Here is a 21,531-nt window from a genome sequence, read left to right on the forward strand (position 1 = left end):
ACAAATAGATTTACAGGTATTATCTGGAAGATACCTACATTCCATAGGAAGAAACATTAATTAGTTCTGGCTTAAAAAGAAGAGTTTTGGGCAGAAAAACCACCTTTTTCTCTAATGGAGAATTTTCCCAGATGCAAGAGCTCCTCTACCATATGATGATAAAAATTTCCACACGCAGAGAGCCAAAAGGCCTCCATTTATCACTGTGTAACTGCAGTAGCTTTGATAGTGCCATTTCTACTGATATTCAATTCACTCATTCCTCCTCCCTCCTTTTTTTTTTCTATCATAAAACACAAAGTAACAGTGATTCTCACCTAATCCTTCTGAGTGCCTTGATGGTTCTTGCTGATGACTGGTTCAAGGCATTTTAGAAGAGTCTGACAAGCATGCTAGGGATTATTTTTTATTAAGTTATCATAATTTCCAGCAAACACTGATTTCAAAACCACAAATATGTGCCAGAGGCTTAAGAGGCCCATGGGACCTCTGCCAGAGAAGGCAGAGACCAGCCCTGTAAGAGGTGATGCGAAAGGTTTCCCAGGGGTGGGGGTGAAGTGTGAGCTGGTCTTAAAGACAGACCATCTAGGGTGGAGGCCTTATAATTCATGCTAAGAGGTCAGGGATTAACAGAAAAACTGTTGGCAAACTCTAAGCATTGTTTTTAAATATGGCATGGCCAGATTTATTTTGTGGGAAAGCTCTGTCAACATGAAGCCAGAGTGAAAGGCACTGAAACTCAGGTGGAGGGACAGAGCCTTGCAGTGGCCCTGGCAAGAGGTGCAAGTCTGAATCGGAGCAGCGATATTCCCAGAACATGGAGGCTGAAAGACAGAGATATTTTTGAGTAAAACGGAATCCCACTGACCAGTGGGATGTCAGGAGTGAGGGAGAAAAGGAGATGGATTTCCAGGCCAGGAGGGCAGCTGAGTATTGTACCATGTACTGAGCCTGACACTGGGGAAAGCACAGTTTTTACCAGGACGCTGTGAGAAGGAGATAAAGATTGGATTAATTCTCAACAACTCTGGAGCTCCACCCATGTATGTGGCCTGGTGGGGTTAATGATTCGGACACCACTGCAATGATTTTTACCTTTACTGCCAACCCGCTGAGACCCGCCACCACAGAACCCCAGAGACATTTGTATTAGGGACAGTTTCTGTGCTTGGTCCATGCAGGTGGTTGTTAGACACTGGCATCCTTAATTTATAACTAGCCACCTGTTTCTTTTCAAATACTTTGGTCATAAACCTGTGCACACACCCACACGGCAGCCTGCGTGTGAAGCCCCACACGTGCAACAGCGACAGGCGGGCAGAACCATGAATTCTGCCAGCCACAAAAAGTTCTTTTCTAAAATCCCTGTAGAGCTAGTCTGGACTCTAAAGTCTGAGCACACATTCTTTTTTTCTTCGGCTTTCTTCTGTGCAGTAGCATCAGGAAGAGGAGGCAAAGCCCAAAGCCAACACGGGAGGAAAATGCTTCGTATCTTCATAATCATGAATTCAATACCTCTGCAGCCTTTCCTACCACCTCACTCTGCAAAATTCTAGCAAAAGCTCTATAATCAGAAAAATGCAAATTAAGGCAATAATGAGATACTATCATTCACCTATTAAATTACTTAAGGTTTTTAAAAAATCCATAAGACATAAAGTTGGTTAGTGGTATAATGAAATGGATACTTTCTAGAAAACAATTTAGTAATGAGTATCAGTGATTTAAGATACACTCTGTGACCCAGTAATTCCATTTCTGGAAATCTATTTTAAGAAAATAATCATTGATTTGACCACAGGCTTATGTACAAAAATATTCATTATAGTATTCAACAATGGGGATGGTTAAATAAATTATACATATATCCACATGCAGACATTAAAAATCAGGATTTCAAAGAATTCTTAACCACAGGAAGAAGTGCTCATTCTATATAAGATAGGTGAAAAAAAACCCAGTAATGAGCATAGGGAAAAAAGAGAGAGAAGCAAATCAAGAAACAGGCTCTTAACTATAGAAAGCAAAATTAATGGTTACCAGAGGGGAGGTAGGTGGGGGGATGGGTGAAGTAGATGATGGGGATTACGGAGTGCACTTCTGATGAGCACAGAGTGCTTTATGGAAGTGCAGAATCATGATATTGTACTCCTGAAACTAACAGAACACTGCATGTTAACTAACTGGAATTTAAATAAAAATAAAACAAAAAACATAAAACAAAAAACCCACCTAAAAACCAGGATAAAAAATTATACAAACAGCATGTTAGAAATTTTTGAAAAAGAAAAAAGAAAAGATGGAAAAACCTCAAAACAGTGCTTATTGCTAAATGGTGAAATTGTTCAGTCTTTAAAAAATTTTTTTTGCCTCTTCCAAATGTTTTATAACCTTTGCCATTACTATTGTTTGCAAAATAGAAACAATAGCTAAAAATTAATCTAAAGTAAATGAGCCAAAAGAAAATGGGTAAAATCTGATTAGAAATATCAGATGTGATTTATATTATCAATTGTTCAAAGTCCTCACTATAAGGGATCTGGGTAGCTCAGTCAGTTAAGCATCCGACTTCAGCTCAGGTCATGATCTCACAGATCATGAGTTCGAGCCCTATGTCAGGCTCTGTACTGACAGCTCAGAGCCTAAAGCCTGCTTCAGATTCTGTGTCTCCCTCTCTCTCTGCCCTCCCCTGCTTGCATTATGTCTCTCTCAAAACTAAATAAATATTTAAAAAAATTCGAAGTCCTTACTATAAAAAAGGCAAGAAATAATGCAATATATGAGAATTTACACATCTTTTTATTGCCCAGCAAAAGTTGAAGAAAGACAACTCACTTGTTAATGCTGGTATCCCCCACTTTGTAAAAGTTTGCATAATGCCACTTGGCTTTTATGAAACACCTACAATCTGTACCTGTTTTCACTAACTGAAATAAATCTGAAGAGGATTTTCACTTTTGCGAAAAAAGGTAAAGAGTAAAAATAGCGCTCAGTGTTTGTTTTGCAGCAAGCCGTGGTAGAGGCAGCATGCACCCCAAGCAGTGACAGTGGCGCCCCAAGCTCCTTCCCCAGAACTACAGTCAGCATCACAGCGTCAAACTGTCAGAGCTTTGAACTGTACTGGTCCAGCCTCTGTGCTTTATCTCCATATATTTTGTGCATCTGCCAGCAAATTAGAAAATACTAACAGAAGTTATTTTTTGGGGTTTGGAAGGGCTCAAAATATTTTCATACATCCAACTTAATCCAACTAGTTGCATACTCACCTGAATCATTTTAATGTGGACCCCCGACCCATTTTGATTCCACTATGAGTCATCAGCACAGACCCATCCAGGTAAATAGGAACCAGGGCAGCAGCCTAACCAAAAGAGATGAAAATGGTTTCCATGTTGTTTTTGAGTGACGTTGTCATATTTCCTGTCAATTAAAACATTTTCCCTGGATAATGTATTGAATTGTTGAATCACTATACTGTACTACTACAACTAATAAAACACTGTATGTTAACTATACTGGAATTAAAATTAAAAAGATGTAATAAACTGTTCGAAGCCCGAAGACATACAGAACAGGCCATGGGCAGAATTTGACCCACTCTGTAGTTTGCCAACCTTTACTTTAATAGTTTAATGTTAAATGATAACCAAATACTAGCATAGAAATTGTCCTCAAAAACCAAGTGTGTGCTTCACTGTCAGTCTATTCTAGAAGGTATTAAAATGTACCAAATGAAAATAAATATGTAAATAAAACAAAACATTTTCCCTGGAAATGATCCCCTCCTTTCCATATCCTGCCAAAATATGCACACTTTCCCCCTGCCCTGAGAGCACTAAGTAGAACCAGGGCAATGCTGTGGCAAGTGCTCTCTCATGATCACTCCACAAGAGGGCAGACTGTCACGGGATGGCTTTGAGGCCGGGGGAGGACTGTATTCCTTAAGCTACTATTTCTTCATGAGGACATTTGAGCATATTGGTACCTTTAAGGATCTCCCTAATTCAGAGTGGAACAACAATCTAGGTTTGGGGGTTTTTGTGGGGAGGGAGGTAGTTTTAAAATGCCAAGTTCTGTGTAGATAGGTTGAGGCAGGGGAGAACTGTTTATATGAACATATGTTCCCATAGTTGTAGGTATGATATAGAGAAGCAAAACCCAAAATCCAAATAAGATAGGATAGACAGACATAGTTTGCCACAAAATGAGCTAAGCCCACTCCAAATTATTCTGGCTCAGAATTATAGAGCTTTAGTTGGAAGAGAATTTGGAAGTAATCTTATCTAACTGTACAGTTTCCCACAGGGATCCAGAAAGAACCAAACTGCTAACACAGAATTAAAGGCTGCTGTAATCAGAAACATCCAGACTCCAGCTAAACATGTTTTATAACCAACAAGAATGTGCCTTCTTACAATTTTGTTCATGCTAAAATAAGGGGTATAAAGATATCCCACGAGGTTGCAGAAAACAAGGCTGGTCTTTTTACTTTGAGTTTCTAGTATAAGAGCAGTATTAACACACACAGTCCTAGAGGAAATGCTTCCAGTGGTTCCACTGTAGTTTAAGAAGCCCTGCCAGACATCTTTGTAGCTGCTCAACTGGGAGATGCCAGCCTCACAGGCGTGGTCTGGGCCAGCAAGGGGTGCCTTAAAGCTCTGTCAGCTAGGTTTCTTAATATCTAAGCTTCTAGGCAGAGTGGCATAATAATCTAGGATTTATAAAGGCAGGATCTTCAGGAAATTCTGGTAACAAGTTAATTTGTATACAATGAAGATAAAATTTTAATAAACCTTCACTACTCAGATTACTTATAAACAACCCTGGTCATAAGTGAAAGTCAATGGAATCACATGTCAATCACCAGATAAACTCAAGGAATGAACTACAGATGGATGCTCTGACCACCAGAAAGACCTTCACTGCCAGTGGTGGGCCATGAGCCACACTTGGAGTACTGCCTCTTTATTGATATCCAAAGATTTACATTATTCCAGTGAATGACTAACAGAAGGTTCTATCATTCTAAATAAGATACTGACAGTGAAAATGGGCTCTACTTACTTGGATCAGCAGGTGTAAACTGGGAATGTTTTGGTCAAATAGGGACATAGGGATACCCTTTCTCAGCCCAAGGGAGAATCAGAACCTTGAGGAAAGCATTGTTGCCATGATAATCATGCCCAAGAGCCTTGGGAAAATACATCAGAGCGTGTTTTACTGTTTGTTCACACATCACTCCTGGAAATACCATCTTGTCATTCTGGCCATTTGTTCTCAAAACAATAAAGCTAAGGAGTGGCATCCTCTGCAGAGAGCCTAGTGCTGGCTGCCTTGGTTGCTCATCAGATGCCAGGTGATGGCAGCTGCAAGGGCTGCTCCTGGGCTGAACTCTATGACACTTCAGTGTCGTCTGCTAGAACATGAGCCCCCTGAAAGGAAGGATCATGTCCTAAGGCATCCCTTGGGATGTAACATAGTATCTCACACATTGTAAGTGCCCAATAAAAGTTTGATAAATGAATTTACAACAGCATAGTGATTTGATCTGTTTCTGAAGCTTTTAAAGTCTGTATTTGGCCTCCTTGGCTCTGCAAGCAATTCAGAAGTTGCTTATGGCAATTTGTAGTTGGCACATGTGATTGAGCTACAATTACAGTGGATTGTGCATTTCCTCCATTGTGTGACCCTACTGGCAACAGTACCCTGCCTGCGTGTCCAGGGAAGCATTTCTTTCAGAGACTGCTGAGTAATTTGTTCCATGTGCTGCTGCAATCCCCTTGGGTCATTTAAAATGTCAAATTTGGTTCAGTTAAGTGGCACCACCGGATGGTTCATTGTTATCGCCACAAAGGAAAATTCTGCAAAGCTTCATCTATGAAATCGGCACAACTGGAGCATTAGAACAGATGGTTCTCCAATATAAATTGGGGGCTGAGTCTGTGAAATTTAAATCATCACGCAATGACTGCTGGTATTGGTGAGAAGTTTGCTTTGGTTCCAGATTCCCAAAATGTCTCAGTCATTCAAGCACTTGAGTTTCTACTCTGTGTTGGGGTACTGGGGATGTGGAGTTAATTAGATATTGTCTGTTCTTCCGTGTTCACAGGCTAGTAATTAAATATACCACAGGGGAGGTATGTTTGACACCCTCAGCTGTTGGGAGCACAGGGGCTGCCTCTGCTCAGGAAGACACACGGAATGATAAAGACACATGACAAGACAGTCTTCAAGTCAAATCCTTATTCTCAATAGCTAAATGTCCTTGGGCAAGAGACTGAACTTCTATGGGCTTTAGTTTCTTCTTCTATAAAATAGAATCATACCTACTCAACAAAGATGAGATATGGGTTAAATGAAGTGGGCAATACAAATTCCCCTGCCTTGGGCCTTATAGGTAGAAGGTGCTCAAATACCATTTCTAGTTCCCTTCTCAGAACAGTCTTTCAGCATATGGCTTCCAGGAAGCAGCTTGCCCGATCTCAAACTCCTCAATTAGGCCCTAAACAAATGTTTTCAGCATGGAAACTGGTTTCTAGGAAAAGATGGGTAGGACTGGTGTGCGCATTGGGGGAAGCTCCTCAGGAGACTTCGAGAATGAGACTTTGTACTGCTTGCTGGATGTTGTCTAGTTTCCTCCCTGCTGAGCTGAATCCCACCTCAGTTCCCACCAAAAGGTGCCATGGAGAGACATCTGAGAGGACACTGCTTCTGGAGCCTCTCAGATCTGAGTTTCCAGCCCTGGTCCCATGTGTCTCCAGATGTGGGACTTCAGGCAAGTTATTAGATAAAATCTCAAAGAACTTATAGCATAGTAGGTAACTATGATATGATAGCTCAGTACCTATCTTTATTTTTTATCTACTTTTAAAGAAATTTCCAATAAGGGAAATGGAACAGGTCTGGTCTACTGCAGATATGAGATATTAAGTAATGGCAACAGTTAAGTAGAAACAGGCTGCCATTTCTACCACAGCTTCCTGCCCTGGGATTGCTGGAAGATCTGTAAACAATAGGGACTGTTTCCCCAGTGATCCTGGCCAGTCCACTCAGGGACAGATGGACCAGACTGATCCCTCTGTTTAACTGCTGGCTTATCAGTTTACTCCCAAACCTTGAACCAACATCCACTGCTCACTAACCCTTTTCTAATGGTAGTTTCCCCCTCTCCCCTCCTGCTGAATAATCTTGGTTTTGCCTTTATTCCTCAACCACAGTCTCTTGATGGTCTCCCTCAACTGGGTAAACTGTGTGCAGATGACTAAATGGCTCTGTGTTGTTTTGGCTATCATAAAAAGGCATGGAATGCGAAGGCTGCAAAAAGATCACCGCTTGTATTGTTATGATTCTCCCTGAGCTACCACCTGTCTATAACCAAATTGCATGAAAACATTCTAATATTATACCAAAGCTGAGCCAGGATGGTTAGGTGAAAGGATGGGTATAGGAATGAGGGAAGAACTTTCTTGCCCATTTTTTTCTGACCTCCTCTGCTCTCTTAACACACAGCATACGTACTAGTGTTCCTCACAGCCCCACCCCCCTTATCTCTAATCTGTCATCACTCAAAGCACCTGCCATTTCGTTTTCATAGCTCAGCCAAAGGTGTGAATTCTGCAAAGGGGAGTGACAACAGTTTTGAGGGCTCTGCCATCTTCTCCACACATATATATGCACATATAAGAATGCAGATAACAGGGGTCCCAAATCACTGCTGTATAGTGAGCGAGAACAGAGCAGACCACCAGCTATTCAGGTAAGTTGCATTCAAGAATGAGTGGGTAGAAGCAGGGATTTAGCAAACAAACAGGGAATTTATTTAATCAATTGAAACTACAAGAGCAGATATCCAATCCTCCCCTTCACATAACTCTTAGCAGCTAAGAAATGAACGAACTTTTTTTTAATGTTTATTTTGAGAGAGAGAGAATGTGCGTGTGAGCAGGGGAGGGGCAGAAAGAGTGAGAGAGAGAGAGAGAGAGAGAATGAGAGAGAGGAAATCCCAAGCAGGCTCCATGCTTCATACCACAAACTATGAAATCATCACTTGAGCTGAAATCAAAAGTTGGACATTCACTGAGCCACCAGGCACCCCAGAAGTGAACAAACTTCTAAAATTGTGTTTTGAAAAAATTATTTAAATGATTTACTTTTCTGACTTTAGTTTACCCCACCCACTAAAAGGGAAGGTGCACCCAAATGCCTTGCGGCTTGCAGTTTCTATTTCGTGGTCCAGAAACACAGAAACATAGAGTAGCTGGAGTCTTGGCATTCATCTGACCCACTGTCTTACTTTATACTAGAGTGATCTGGGCTCAGAGCGAGTTGACTCAGTTGCTTAATGCCACAGCCAAAAGAAGGCACTAGGTCTCCTGACTTCCCAACAAGAATGCTTGTTACTAACCCTGGGGAATCCTGCAAAGGAGGCTTTATCTTCTCTGGAGAAAAGCTGGCTTGACTAAGCACAACTTTGGTGAAGGTTAACAAACAGGCATTGCAACCACATGGCTAATCCAACTTAATAGAAAGCTTCCCTAACACCTTTTGATTTGTCTGTTTGGAGAACTGACCTGACCAGCAGCGACTGAGCCAAAGCTGACAGGAAACTTCAGGGGGACCACAGCCAGCCCTTTTTTCTTCCAATAAGTCTCTGAATTGAATTTTTCCATGGCTGCTTTCCTCAGAGAGAAGGAAGACACGGACATACATTCTTTCCAACACTGAATCAGGGCCTTGGCATTAATCTCTTGTTTGATCAATTTCCTGTACATGTTCATCATTCGGACCTATAAAAGAAAAGGAGATTAAAATAGGGCAACAGGCATAGTCTCTTCCATTCACTGTCATCCTAGTCAAGCTCTGTTCATCCCATCAGGCTCAAACTGAGTTCCTCTTACTCCTTTCTGAAGCCCTTCCCCGCACATAATTTCTCCTCTACTTGGAGATTTTCTCAAATATGTTAGCACTTACATACCTTCTATGCTGCTCTGGTGTGAGTTCAAAGGAAGGTATCCTTTCCTTATATAACTCAGTACAGTCCAAGTACACAGGAGACTCCTAATTCTAGTTGCACTTGTGAATATCTATTGAAAGGTAATCCTGATTTTAACTTCCAGGATATGATCTACACAACTTGAATTATTCAGATGCTGTCACAAGATAAGACCACTCATTTCCAAAAAGGAAAGTAAGAAAGCTTGTTTATACATAACCAATAACTAAGATGAAGAACAAATTAAGATTCTATCTCAGGATGTCTGAGCCATGAGTAGAATTCTTTCTACATTCTCAGAATCAGTGACTAATGCCCCTAGCAGAGAACAAAAAATGCCAAGTACATCATACTCTCAGTTGAGAAAACTCTCAGCTGTTCTTGCCAGTGACCTCCCAAGCTGACAGGTGCCATTACAGACATACACTCTCCCGACACCCCTAAAGAAGTTCCCAGATCATTATAAGAGAAATGTTAGAAATTAGTAAGCTGTACCATTTTGGGGAAGGCAGTGTTTTTAAGGGTGGCTGTTCTCTCCTCCAACTTCCCCAAGGATGGAGGGAGATCATTATCTAATTCTGCCTATGCCACCAGTGCAACAGAACATCTGGGAGGGAGGCTGTGATGAGATGGCCAGAAGGGAAGGGCAGGGACCCCCACAAATTCAAGAAACATAAAAAAACTGGCTCCTGTCTATGGCCACAGATTCTAATATTGAATAGAAAGTCAGATGAACTTGGGGATGGGGCTTTCCAAGGTTTGTGGCAGCATGGGGCAAAGAGGCATCAGGAAATGCCACATAAGGTGCCAGCTGAGGGTCAGTTGGAGATTTAACGAACTCTCACAGGGAACTATTGATTTCTGAGAGAGCTAGCAGAAATGGAACCCTCAGAAACATACTTGAAAAGTGGCTACATCTAAGCAAGGAAAGGACGAGAGCTTGCTGGGAAGAGGCTGTCTCCTCTGGTCCTCCCTTCCCTCTCTGCCCCAACAGCACAGCAGAAGGCACAGAACAGGGAAGGGGTAAAAGAAAGCACACTGTATCTCCCCAGTCTAACTCTGCTCCAGGATTCTGAGTGGAAGAGGCAGAGGGAAGGGAACAGAAACTGGGACCCAGACTTTAAAAACGGAAAGGAATAGTAATTGAATGACTAAAACTTCATGACACCTGCCTGGGATGTTAAAGGAAGTAGGAAAAAGAAGGGTTTGACAGGACTTGTTGGCAGGAGTAATGTCCTTAACCAAAGGAGACTGCTCACTGAATGACCTGGAATCCAAAGCTCCCTCCTCAATATCCTCTGTCTCCAGGATTTTTAGGAAAGAGCCTGAGAAAGACAAGGATCACTGAACTTTGGAGTCCTGGCTCTGTCTTAAGTAGTTAGCTGTGTTACTTCCGGCAAATCACTTAGCCCCTCTGAATCTCAAACTCCTCAACCTGAATGACACCCAATTGTTCTCCTTGCTCTGGAGCTTGAGGTCTTGTGGAAGAGAGACTAGGTAGCATTACCTTCTCAGGAGCCAAACCACAGCTGGCTGCAACTTCAGTGATCCAGGACTCACTGATCAGCCGTGCCTGAGGAAAGCCAAAGCCACGCAGAAGTGTGTTGGATGGAAGGCTGGTTATGCTTTAGAGCTAATGCATTTTTTTTTTTTTTTAGGTTTCAGACATTTGCCAAAGACACTGAAGCATTCATAGGCTTTAAATACTGGGTCTACAGAATGTAATGAATAAAATATCCTGGAAAACATGAAAAAAGTGTTTTGGTATTTGGCCTAGTGCATTGGTTCTCAACCAGAGGCAATTTTGTCCTCTCTCTTCCCTGGTAACCTCTAGAGATACTTTTGGTTGTTAACACCAGAGGGTAGCTGTGCCACTGACATCTAGTGGGTAGAGGCCAAGAATACTGCTTAACATACCACAATGCACAGGACAGCCCCACAACAAAGAATTATCCCGTCCAGAATATCAATAGAGCTGTTGTTGAGGTCTAATGCTTGCATTTGGGAAAAGAAATCTAAGTATGGGAAAGATGGAGATAATACACAGACACAGATTTAGCAACTCTGGACTTATTCTGGGGGTGCCAGTAAGTAATATATGGCTATCCCTGGAATGTGGGTCTTTATTTATTTATTAAAATATTCCTTAACTATTAAACATTTTCTGAATTATATAATTTTATCTAAGACTTTCCAGAATGTAAACTTGCTTCTTAAAGCACTTACAAATAATAATTCATCCAGGGAGGCACCTCCATTGCTATAATACTCCATATCCAGGGCCAACATTCTGCCAACATTCATGAAGCCAGCCTAGGAAAAGAGAACTGACTTTTTTAAAAAATTGCTTTAATGTTTTTATTTATTTTTGAAACAGAGAGAGACAGAACACGAGCAGGGGAGGGGCAGAGAGAGAGAGAGACACAGAATCTGAAGCAGGCTCCAGGCTCTGAGTTGTCAGCACAGAGCCCGACGCAGGGCTCAAACTCATGGAGTGTGAGATCATGACCTAAGCTGAAGTTGGACGCTCAACTGACTGAGCCACCCAGGCTCCCCATAAGAGAGAACTGACCTTTAATACTAGTGCTGGGGACCATGTTTCTCTATATTTTATTTTGTCACTTGTGAATCCTTACATAGATAAAAAATTTCATGACACTGGGTTTGGCAATGATTTCTTGGATATGACACCAAAAGCACAGGCAACAAAAGAAAAAAAAATAGATAAATTAGACTACATCAAAATTTAAAACTTCCATATATCAAAGGACACAATCAATAGAGTGAAAAGGCAGACCAGAGAATGGGAGAAAAATTTTCAAATCATATATCTAATAAAGCATTAATATCCAGCATGTATATGAATTCCTACAACTCAACAACAATAAAAAACTTGATTAAAAAGTGGATAAAGGATTTGAAGAAACATTTCTCCAAATATTCAAATATCCAATAAGCACATGAAATGATGCTCAACATCACTAGTCTTTAGGGAAATGCAAATCAAAATCATAAGATACCACCTCACATCCAGTAGAATGGCTACTATAAAAAAAACCCACCAACAACCAACCAACCAGTAACAGAAAGTAGTAAGTGTAGCTGAGTATATGGTGAAATTGCAACCATTGTGCACTACTGGTGGCAATGTGAAGGAGTGAAGCTGCTGTAGAAAACAGTATGGCAGTTCTCAAATAATTAAACATAGAAATATAATATGATGCAGCAATCCCATTTTTGGGTATTTAATCAAAAGCATAGAAAGCACAGTCTTTTATATTTTTTTATTTTTATTTTTAACGTTTATTCATTTTCGAGAGACAGAGACAGAGCGCAAGCAGGGGAAGGGAAGAGAGAGAGGGAGGCATCATAATCCGAAGCAGGCTCTGAGCTGTCAGCACAGAGCCCAACACAGGGCTCGAACTCACGGACCATGAGATCATGGTCTGAAGTCAGACCCTTAACTAACTGAGCTACCCAGGTGCCTTGAAAGCCCGGTCTTGAAGAGCTATTTGTACATCTATGTTCATAGCAACATTATTCACACACAATAGCCAAGGTGTGGAAGCAATCCAAGTGTCCATCAATGGATGAATGGATAAATAAAATGTGACACATACAATAGAATATTATTCAGCCTTAAAAAGGCAGGAAATTCTAACACATGCTATAATATGGATGAACTTTGAGGACATTATGTTAAGTGAAACAAGCCAGTCACAAAAGGATAAATACTGTTTGATTCCATTTCTTTCAGGTACCTAGTGTAGTCAAATTCCTAGCAAGTAGGATGGTGGTTTCTACGGGGCCACTGGGGGAGGAAGAAATGGGGACATCTTGCTTAGTGGGTGCGGAGTTTCAGTTTTACAAGATGAAAAGAATTCCAGAGATGGCTGGCGGTGATGGTTGCACAACAAAGTGAATGTACTTAATGACACTGACCTGTACACTTAAACATGGCTAAGATAGCAAATTGTATGTTGTATGTAGTTTGCTACAAATAAAAATAATAATAAAGGAAAAAAAGAAGGGTAGAGAAAGATATAAAAGCAAAACAAAGACTCCTCCTATGCAATTCATGACTACTGTTCAACCAGTCCTTTTCTTTCCTCCTAATGCGAATCAACTGCATACTTCTTAACCTCCTATTCCTGCCCCAACTCCTTGAATTCTGGCTCCACATTTCTACCTGAACCTTCTCCCCTGAAGCCACCTAACCTAATCTCCAAATCTGGTGACCTGCTCATAATGGATTCAGCACATGTTTCTCAGAAGGCCCAATTCGACAAAAACTCTCAGCAGCATTTAGTGCTGCTGGAGGTCTTTTACATAAAAATCTTTGCTATTAATATGTACCCAGGTGTGCCTGGGAGTCCGACTTTTGATTTCTGTTCAGGTCATGATCTCGTGGTTTGTGAGTTTGAGCCCTGTGTCAGGCTCCACTCCTTCAGCTTGGGATTGTCTCTCTCCCTGTCTCTGTGCCCCTCCCCTGTCCATGTGCTCTCTCTTTCTCTCTCTTAAAAATAAACATTAAAAAAAAAACTACATGTCCAATATCCCTGCTTTCTATCTGAATTCTGCTTCAATATCTCTGAACTTATTAGAATTCACTTTGTGATTTCTGTTGAAAAGAACCAAATTCAAACCGAAGTAGTAGTCAAGGGCAAAGTCTATGAATTCCAGCAGTTTAATTTTGGGTCCCGGCTCTGCCACTTAACTAGCCCTGTGATGCTAGCTAGGCTACCTATAGAATCTGTCTGTGAAATGGCAATAAATAAGGTAATGCATGGAAAAATTATAGGTGAGTGACTGAAACACAGCAAATGTTCTAAATACAAATTATTAATATTACTATTATAGGTGTCATTGATATCATCTCCTGTCCTCACTCTATATTAGAAAACATTATTTTCTCATAATTATCATCACCACTATGCTTTTGGCCTCTATAACTATAACCAGCCCATTTAATAAAGTTCCATATTGGTGCAAGACATTTGTACTTAAATGTTCTGTATTTATATGAACAAGCTCATCATTGTTCCTCCAGATTGGTTCCTCCTTCCAACCTCGCTTTTTCTGCTAGAAACTTCCGAGTCACGTTTGTGGTTTTATTCTCCCCTGTATTTTGCCAAGTTTATCACCAACTCCATTTTATTTTATACTACAGTGGCTCTTGGACTCACTTCTTCTACATCTTACTATCACAGCTCAGACCCCAACTACTTCATGTCTGAACGCATCAGCTGCCTTCTGATGGTCAGTCTGCCTCCATCCTCTCTCCTCCCCAGGCCATCCTGCCCAGTGCTATCCTATTACCCTCCCCAATGCACCTATGTTTGGTTATGACACGACTGATCAAAGATCTACACCGTCTTACTCCTTCTTGTAAGATCAAGTTTCAACTTGAAACTCTAGGCTCCTCTCTGTCTGGCATCACTTAACCTAACCAATCTTATTTTCCACTACTTTTCAGTAATCATCGTGTGTTCTAATTCCCCCTCTCTCCTCATGGCCACCCGTATCAATCATGCTATGTTTATCCCACCTCTGCATTTTTGCTTTTGCTATTCCCATCACCCTTATGCCTTATTTCTGCCCATCTATTCTTTTTTAATTATTTTTTAATAGATTTTTTAAGTGTATTTATTTATTTTGAGAGAGAGTGAGCATGGAAGGGGCAGAGAGAGGAGAGAGAGAAAATCCCAAGCAGGCTCCATGTTGTCAGCACAGAGCCCAGGGTAGGGCTCAGACTCACGAACCATAACATCATGATATGAGCCAAGGTGGATGCTTAACTGACTGAGCCACCCAGGCACCCCTTCTGCCCATCTATTCTTGAAGGCCATTTATGTTTCACCTTATCTAAGATGCCTCCTGTACATACTGTAACTCATGTTCATCTCTCCTCATAGTTTTACTATGTGTATCTCATCTTTTAACCTGAGATTAGTATGTTTTCATAATGACTTCATATATGTAAGTTTTATTTCCCCCTCAACCTCCAAAATCTAATCTCTGTCAGAACAAAGTTCACTCTAATAAATTGTTGTTAAACTACACCAAATTCAAAATAGAGAGTGAGTGTGAGTTGAAATAAATACATCCATTATCTCCTAAAAATATGTACGTAGGTACACCAGTTGTGGTGGAGATGATGCTGTGTTCAACAAATGCTATTGTCTTTTATCCTGGGCACACAGAATCTGACTACACTGCCCAGCTACCCTTGTAGTTAGGTGGCAAAGTTCTGGCTAATAACATGAATAGAAGCAAGGTCCACACTTACACACCAGGTGCCTAAAACACCTCCCACATAACAGTCCAAGTTCTCCCTCTCCCCTTGTGTTCTGCCCTCTTCAGAAGACCCAGTGGAGGACTTAGAATCCTCTCTGAGTGCTATGAAATAGAACTTTCTGTGATGATAGCAATGTTCTATATCTACATGTTCAATACGGCAGTCACTGGCCACATGTAGTTATTGAGCACTTGAAATATAGCTAATGCCACTGTGGAACTGAATTTTTTGTTTTATTTAATTTAGTTAATTTAAATTTACACTTAAATAGCCATATGAGCCCTGTGACCTCCATATTTGACAATTCAGTCTGAGGGGATGATGGTGGTGCTACGTTTAAGTCCCTGAATGATTTTTCGGAGCAGAGTCCTCTCCTCTTCTCTTCCCTGTAACCCCTACTGATTATACTGGGCTGTTACTTGACGAAGAAATCACACAATACAGGGTTAAGCCCCAGAAATTTTTTGTTGTTTGTTATGGCAGTTAACCCACTCTAACAAGTTAAATTATTTCTTAGAAAGCAAAAGAATAATTATTTTCTGCGATAGAAATTTTTCTAAGAATTTCTGAGACAATTTTACAAAAATACCCTTGATATCCTGAAAAATGAGGAACCTGTTGGCAAATAATTGCAATTTCACAGAACCCTATTGGGAATTATCCTATTTTAAAGTATGTGGAAGTAGTACAGTTATCAGATCTACTTTCATAGATGTATATATACTTACGTATTTTCCAGTTACTCTTCTGTACCAGCCAATACCAGTTAGTATTTTTTTACATACTGAAAAGTATGTAGCTCAAAGCACATCTTTGAGCAAAGCAGATGTGAACCAGCTAGTAATCATTCAGCACAAGGAATGGGAAGTTAAATAGAAGCACGGTTTGTTGATTTGCTCATTGTTAGTCCCCTTTGAGACTAACCAAGTGCTACCCTTTGCCAAGTGCTACCCTTTGCAATTATGCCATGTTACCTTTATAACATAAATATTTTCCATCCCCGCTTTTCTTCTACTCACTTTGTACTTTCCAAGGTAAGGGTGGTGGCCTCCAGTTATTAACATGTCTTCTCGCTCCACAATGCAATCGACGGCATGACCATGTCTAAAGCAGAAAAAAAGAAAGAGTGGTAAACTTTTTACCAAGCAGGTACCATCTGGGGATTATATAACTCTCAGTGAGAGCTGGAGTGACATCCACACACATTACAGAACAATAGAACTACTGAACCCAGGCTGTCCTGATCTCAGGCATGCACTGTGGCCTCCCCTCCTCTTAGGTCAGGGCACAATGCCTGGCGTTCATTACTTATGTGGGGGAGGGTCTTGGGTGCCAGAGACTTTAGGGTTTTGCTTGGGAGTACTTCCCGTGGTTATCACAATGGAAATCTGCTATAGGCAAGTGGTCCCAAGCCACATTATAGGCTGGTAACAAATGGAGGAACTAGGGTGATGTCTGATTACCAAGTGCTCTCTGAAAGGACAGGTTGGGAATCAAGGTCCTTTTGCTTCATGGGATACAAGAACTGACTCATATTATTCAGCAAAGAAATTAAGACTTCTACACGTGCCTGCTCCAAAGACTATTTCCTATGGTAATGTTTTCAGATCTTTAAAGGAAAATGGTAATATAAAGGTAAGCATAACAAAAGCAAAGTCTTCATTTAAATCAAGAAAATATATGTATAAGTACATATATTTATATATTTAATATATATCATATATAATATACAAACTATTATAGAGAAATACATGTAAAAGATCATAAATATGTATATATATATAGTGCATATATAATACATATATAAAAGATTGAACTTTTTTCAAAAGGTTAAATTGATCTATATATACATACAGGTGCTAAGGACAAGTAACCACCATCCATTTAGGACTTGTTTTTGTCTATTCCTCAGGTATTTTTACTCTGGCTTTCATTCTTTTCAGTAACTGATTCTCATTTCAGTTCTTAGTATCTGGTATGACAATATAAGATTAAAAAGTTGTAATAAGCTGGCAGCCGTATGTATTTGTGTATTATTTGTGATTTTAAATAATCTTGACCCAAATTCTTCCTCCTTAACCCCAACATTGAGAATGTACAGCATGACTTCCTTTTATTTTTTGTCTATTTAGCAGATTTTTTCCACTTACTTGTTGGCAGCAAATGTGGTGATGGCTGCCATGATGCCGGTTTTATTGGTCTTCCCCTCAAACATCCCACCACCACGCTTTGCATGACACACGACCTTGTTAGCTGGGAGCTTCAAGGTCACAGCAACTATGTCCTGTGAATGATAACAGTTCCCATTAATCTGATGCACCTGCAGCAAGGGAGACAGGCAGCCTTAACATGTTTTGATTCCAAAATGTTGTACACATTACAGAAACTGTGTGGTTACACTAAATAACGGGATAATTTCCAATAACCTAAGCATACATCCACAACTGATCTCAGTAGTATTTATCTATCATTAATATTAAGCAGTCCCTTCAATAGAAATGTGATATTTTTGTGTCAATAAATTTTTTCATTTTTTTTTTAATTTTTAAAAATTTACATCCAAATTAGTTAGCATATAGTGCAACGATGATTTCAGGAGTTGATTCCTTAGTGCCCCTTACCCATTTAGCCCATCCCCCCTCCCACGACCCCTCCTGTAACCCTCAGTTTGTTCTCCATATTTATGAGTCTCTTCTGTTTTGTCCCCCTCCCTGTTTTTATATTATTTTTGTTTCCCTTCCCTTATGTTCATCTGTTTTGTCTCTTAAAGTCCTCATATGAGTGAAGTCATATGATTTTTGTCCTTCTCTGACTAATTTCACTTAGCATAATACCCTCCAGTTCCATCCACGTAGCTGCAAATGGCAAGATTTCATTCTTTTTGATTGCCGAGTAATACTCCATTGTATATATATCCCACATCTTCTTTATCCATTCATCCATCCATGGACATTTGGGCTCTTTCCATACTTTGGCTATTGTTGATAGTGCCGCTATAAACATGGAGGTGCACGTGTCCTTTCGAAACAGCACACCTCTATCCCGTGGATAAATGCCTAGTAGTGCAATTGCTGGGTCATAGGGTAGTTCTATTTTTAATTTTTTGAGGAACCTCCATACTGTTTTCAAGAGTGGCTGCACCAGCTTGCATTCCTACCAGCAGTGCGAAAGGGTTCCCCTTTCTCCGCATCCTCACCAACATCTGTTGTTGCCTGACTTGTTAATGTTGGCCATTCTGACTGGTGTGAGGTGGTATATTACTGTGGTTTTGATTTGTATTGCCCTGATGATGAGTGATGTTGAGCATTTTTTCATGTGTTGGTTGGCCATCTGGATGTCTTCTTTGGAGAAGGGTCTATTCGTGTCTTTTGCCCATTTCTTCACTGGATTGTTTTCTGGGTGTTGAGTTTGATAAGTTCTTTATAGATTTTGGATACTAACCCTTTATCTGACATGTCGTTTGCAAATATCTTCTCCCATTCCATCAGTTGCCTTTTAGTTTTGCTGATTGTTTCCTTCTCTGGGCAGAAGCTTTTTATTTTGGTGAGTTCATTTTTGCTTTTGTTTCCCTTGCCTCCAGAGACGTGTTGAGTAAGAAGTTGCTGCGGCCAAGATCAAAGAGGCTTTTGCCTGCCTTCTCCTCAAGGATTTTAATGGCTTCCTGTCTTACAGTTAGGTCTTTCATCCATTTTGAGTTTATTTTTGTGTATGGTGTAAGAAAGTGGTCCAGGTTCATTCTTCTGCATGTCATTGTCCAGTACTCCCAGCACCACTTGCTGAAGAGGCTGTCTTTATTTCATTGGATATTCTTTCCTGCTTTGTCAAAGATTAGTTGGCCATACATTTGTGGGTCCATTTCTGGGTTCTCTATTCTGTTCCATCGATCTGAGTGTCTCTTTTTGTGCCAGTACCATACTGTCTTGATGATTACAGTTTTGTAGTATAGCTTGAAATCCGGGATTGTGATGCCTCCTGCTTTGGTTTTTTTTCAAGATTGCTTTGGCTATTTGGGGTCTTTTCTGGTTCCATACAAATTTTAGGATTATTTGTTCTGGCTCTGTGAAGAATGCTGGTGTTATTTTGATAGGGATTGCATTGAATATGTGGATTGCTTTGGGGAGTATTGACATTTTAACAATATTTGTTCTTCCTATCCAGGAGCATGAAATCTTTTTCCATTTTTTTGTGTCGTCTTCAATTTCTTTCATAAGCTTTCTATAGTTTTCAGTGTATAGATTTTTCACCTCTTTGGTTAGATTTATTCCTAGGTATTTTACGGGTTTTGGTGCAATTATAAATGGGATCGATTCCTTGATTTCTCTTTCTGTCGCTTCATTGTTGGTGTATAGGAATGCAACCGATTTCTGTGCATTGATTTTATAATCCTGCAACTTAGCTGAATTCATGTATCAATTCTAGCAGTTTTTGGTGGAATTTTTTGGGTTTTCCATATAGAGTATCATGTCATCATGCGAAGAGTGAAAGTTTGATCTCCTCCTGGCTGATTTGGATGCCTTTTATTTCTCTGTGTTGTCTGATTGCAGAGGCTAAGACTTCCAATACTATGTTGAATAACAGTGGTGAGAGTGGACATCCCTGTCTTGTTCCGGACCTTAGGGGGAAAGCTCTCAGTTTTTCCCCATGGAGGATGAGATTAGCATTGGGTCATTCATATATGGCTTTTATAATCTCAAGGTATGCTCCTTCTATCCCTACTTTCTTGAGGGTTTTTATCAAGAAAGGATGCTGTATTTTGTCAAATGCTTTCTCTGCATCTATTGGGAGGATCATATGGTTATTGTCCTTTCTTTTATTGATGTGATGAATCACATTAATTGTTTTGTGGATATTGAACCAGCCCTGCATCCCAGGTATAAATCCCACTTGGTTGTGGTGAATAATTTTTTTAATGTATTGTTGGAGCTGGTTGGCTAATATCTTGTTGAGGATTTTTGCATCCATTTTCATCAGGGAAATTGGTCTATAGTTCTTTTTAGTGGGGTCTCTGTCTGGTTTTAGAATCAAGGTAATGCTGGCTTCATAGAAAGAGTTTGGAAGTTTTCCTTCCATTTCTATTTTTTGGAACACCTTCAAGAGAATAGGTGTTCACTCTTCCTTAAATGTTTGGTCAAATTCCCCTGGAAAGCCATCTGGCCCTGGACTCCTGTTTTTTGGCAGATTTTTGATTACTAACTCGATTTCCTTACTGGTTATGGGTCTGTTCAAATTTTCTATTTCTTCATGTTTCAGTTTTGGTAGTGTATATGTTTCTAGGAATTTGTCCATTTCTTCCAGATTACCCATTTTATTGGCATAGAATTGTTCAATATTCTCTTATTGTTTTTATTTCTGCTGTGTTGGTTGTGATCTCTCCTCTTTCATTCTTGATTTTATTTATTTGGGTCCTTTCCTTTTTCTTCTTGATCAAACTGGCTAGTGGTTTCTCAATTTTGTTAATTCTTTCAAAGAACCAGCTTCTGATCTGTTCTACTGTTTTTTGGGGGTTTTTTTGTTTGTTTGTTTAGATAGCATTAATTTCTGCTCTAATCTTTGTTATTTCCTGTCCTCTGCTGGTTTTGGGTTTTATTTGCTGTTCTTCTTCCAGCTCCTTAAGTTGTAAGGTTAGGTTGTGTATCTGAGATCTTTCTTCCTTCTTTAGGAAGGCCTGGATTGCTATATACTTTCCTCTGATGACTGCCTTTTCTGTGTCCCAGAGGTTTTGGGTTGTGGTGTTATCATTTTCATTGACTTCCATATACTTTTTAATTTCTTCTTTAACTTCTTGGTTAGCCCATTCATTCTTTAGTAGGATGTTCTTCAGTCTCCAAGTATTTGTTACCTTTCTAAATTTTTTCTTGTGGTTGATTTTGAGTTTCACAGCGTTGTGGTCTGAAAATATGCACGGTATGATCTCTATCTTTTTGTACTTACTTAGGGCTGATTTGTGTCCCAGTATATGGTCTATTCTGGAGAAGGTTCCATGTGCACTGGAGAAGAATGTATATTCTGCTGCTTTAGGATAAAATGTTCTGAATATATCCGTTAAGTCCATCTGGTCCAGTGTGTCATTCAAAGCCATTGTTTCCTTGTTGATTTTTTGATTAGATGATCTGTCCATTGCTGTGAGTGGGGTATTGAAGTCTCCTACTATTATGGTGTTACTATCGATGAGTTTCTTTATGTTTGTGATTAATTGATTTACATATTTGGGTGCTGCCACATTTGGCGCATAAATGTTTAC

General features: G+C 40.0%; 1 pseudogene; it reads right to left on the reverse strand.

The window, feature by feature from the left end:
- The window catches only part of LOC109254479 (aldehyde oxidase-like), an 83,066-nt pseudogene that overhangs the window by 11,555 nt on the left and 49,980 nt on the right, over nucleotides 1–21,531 (reverse strand).

The sequence above is a fragment of the Panthera pardus genome, unplaced genomic scaffold (genome assembly GCF_024362965.1).
Source record: "Panthera pardus isolate Hobbes unplaced genomic scaffold, ASM2436296v1 HiC_scaffold_10, whole genome shotgun sequence".
NCBI lineage: Eukaryota > Metazoa > Chordata > Mammalia > Carnivora > Felidae > Panthera > Panthera pardus.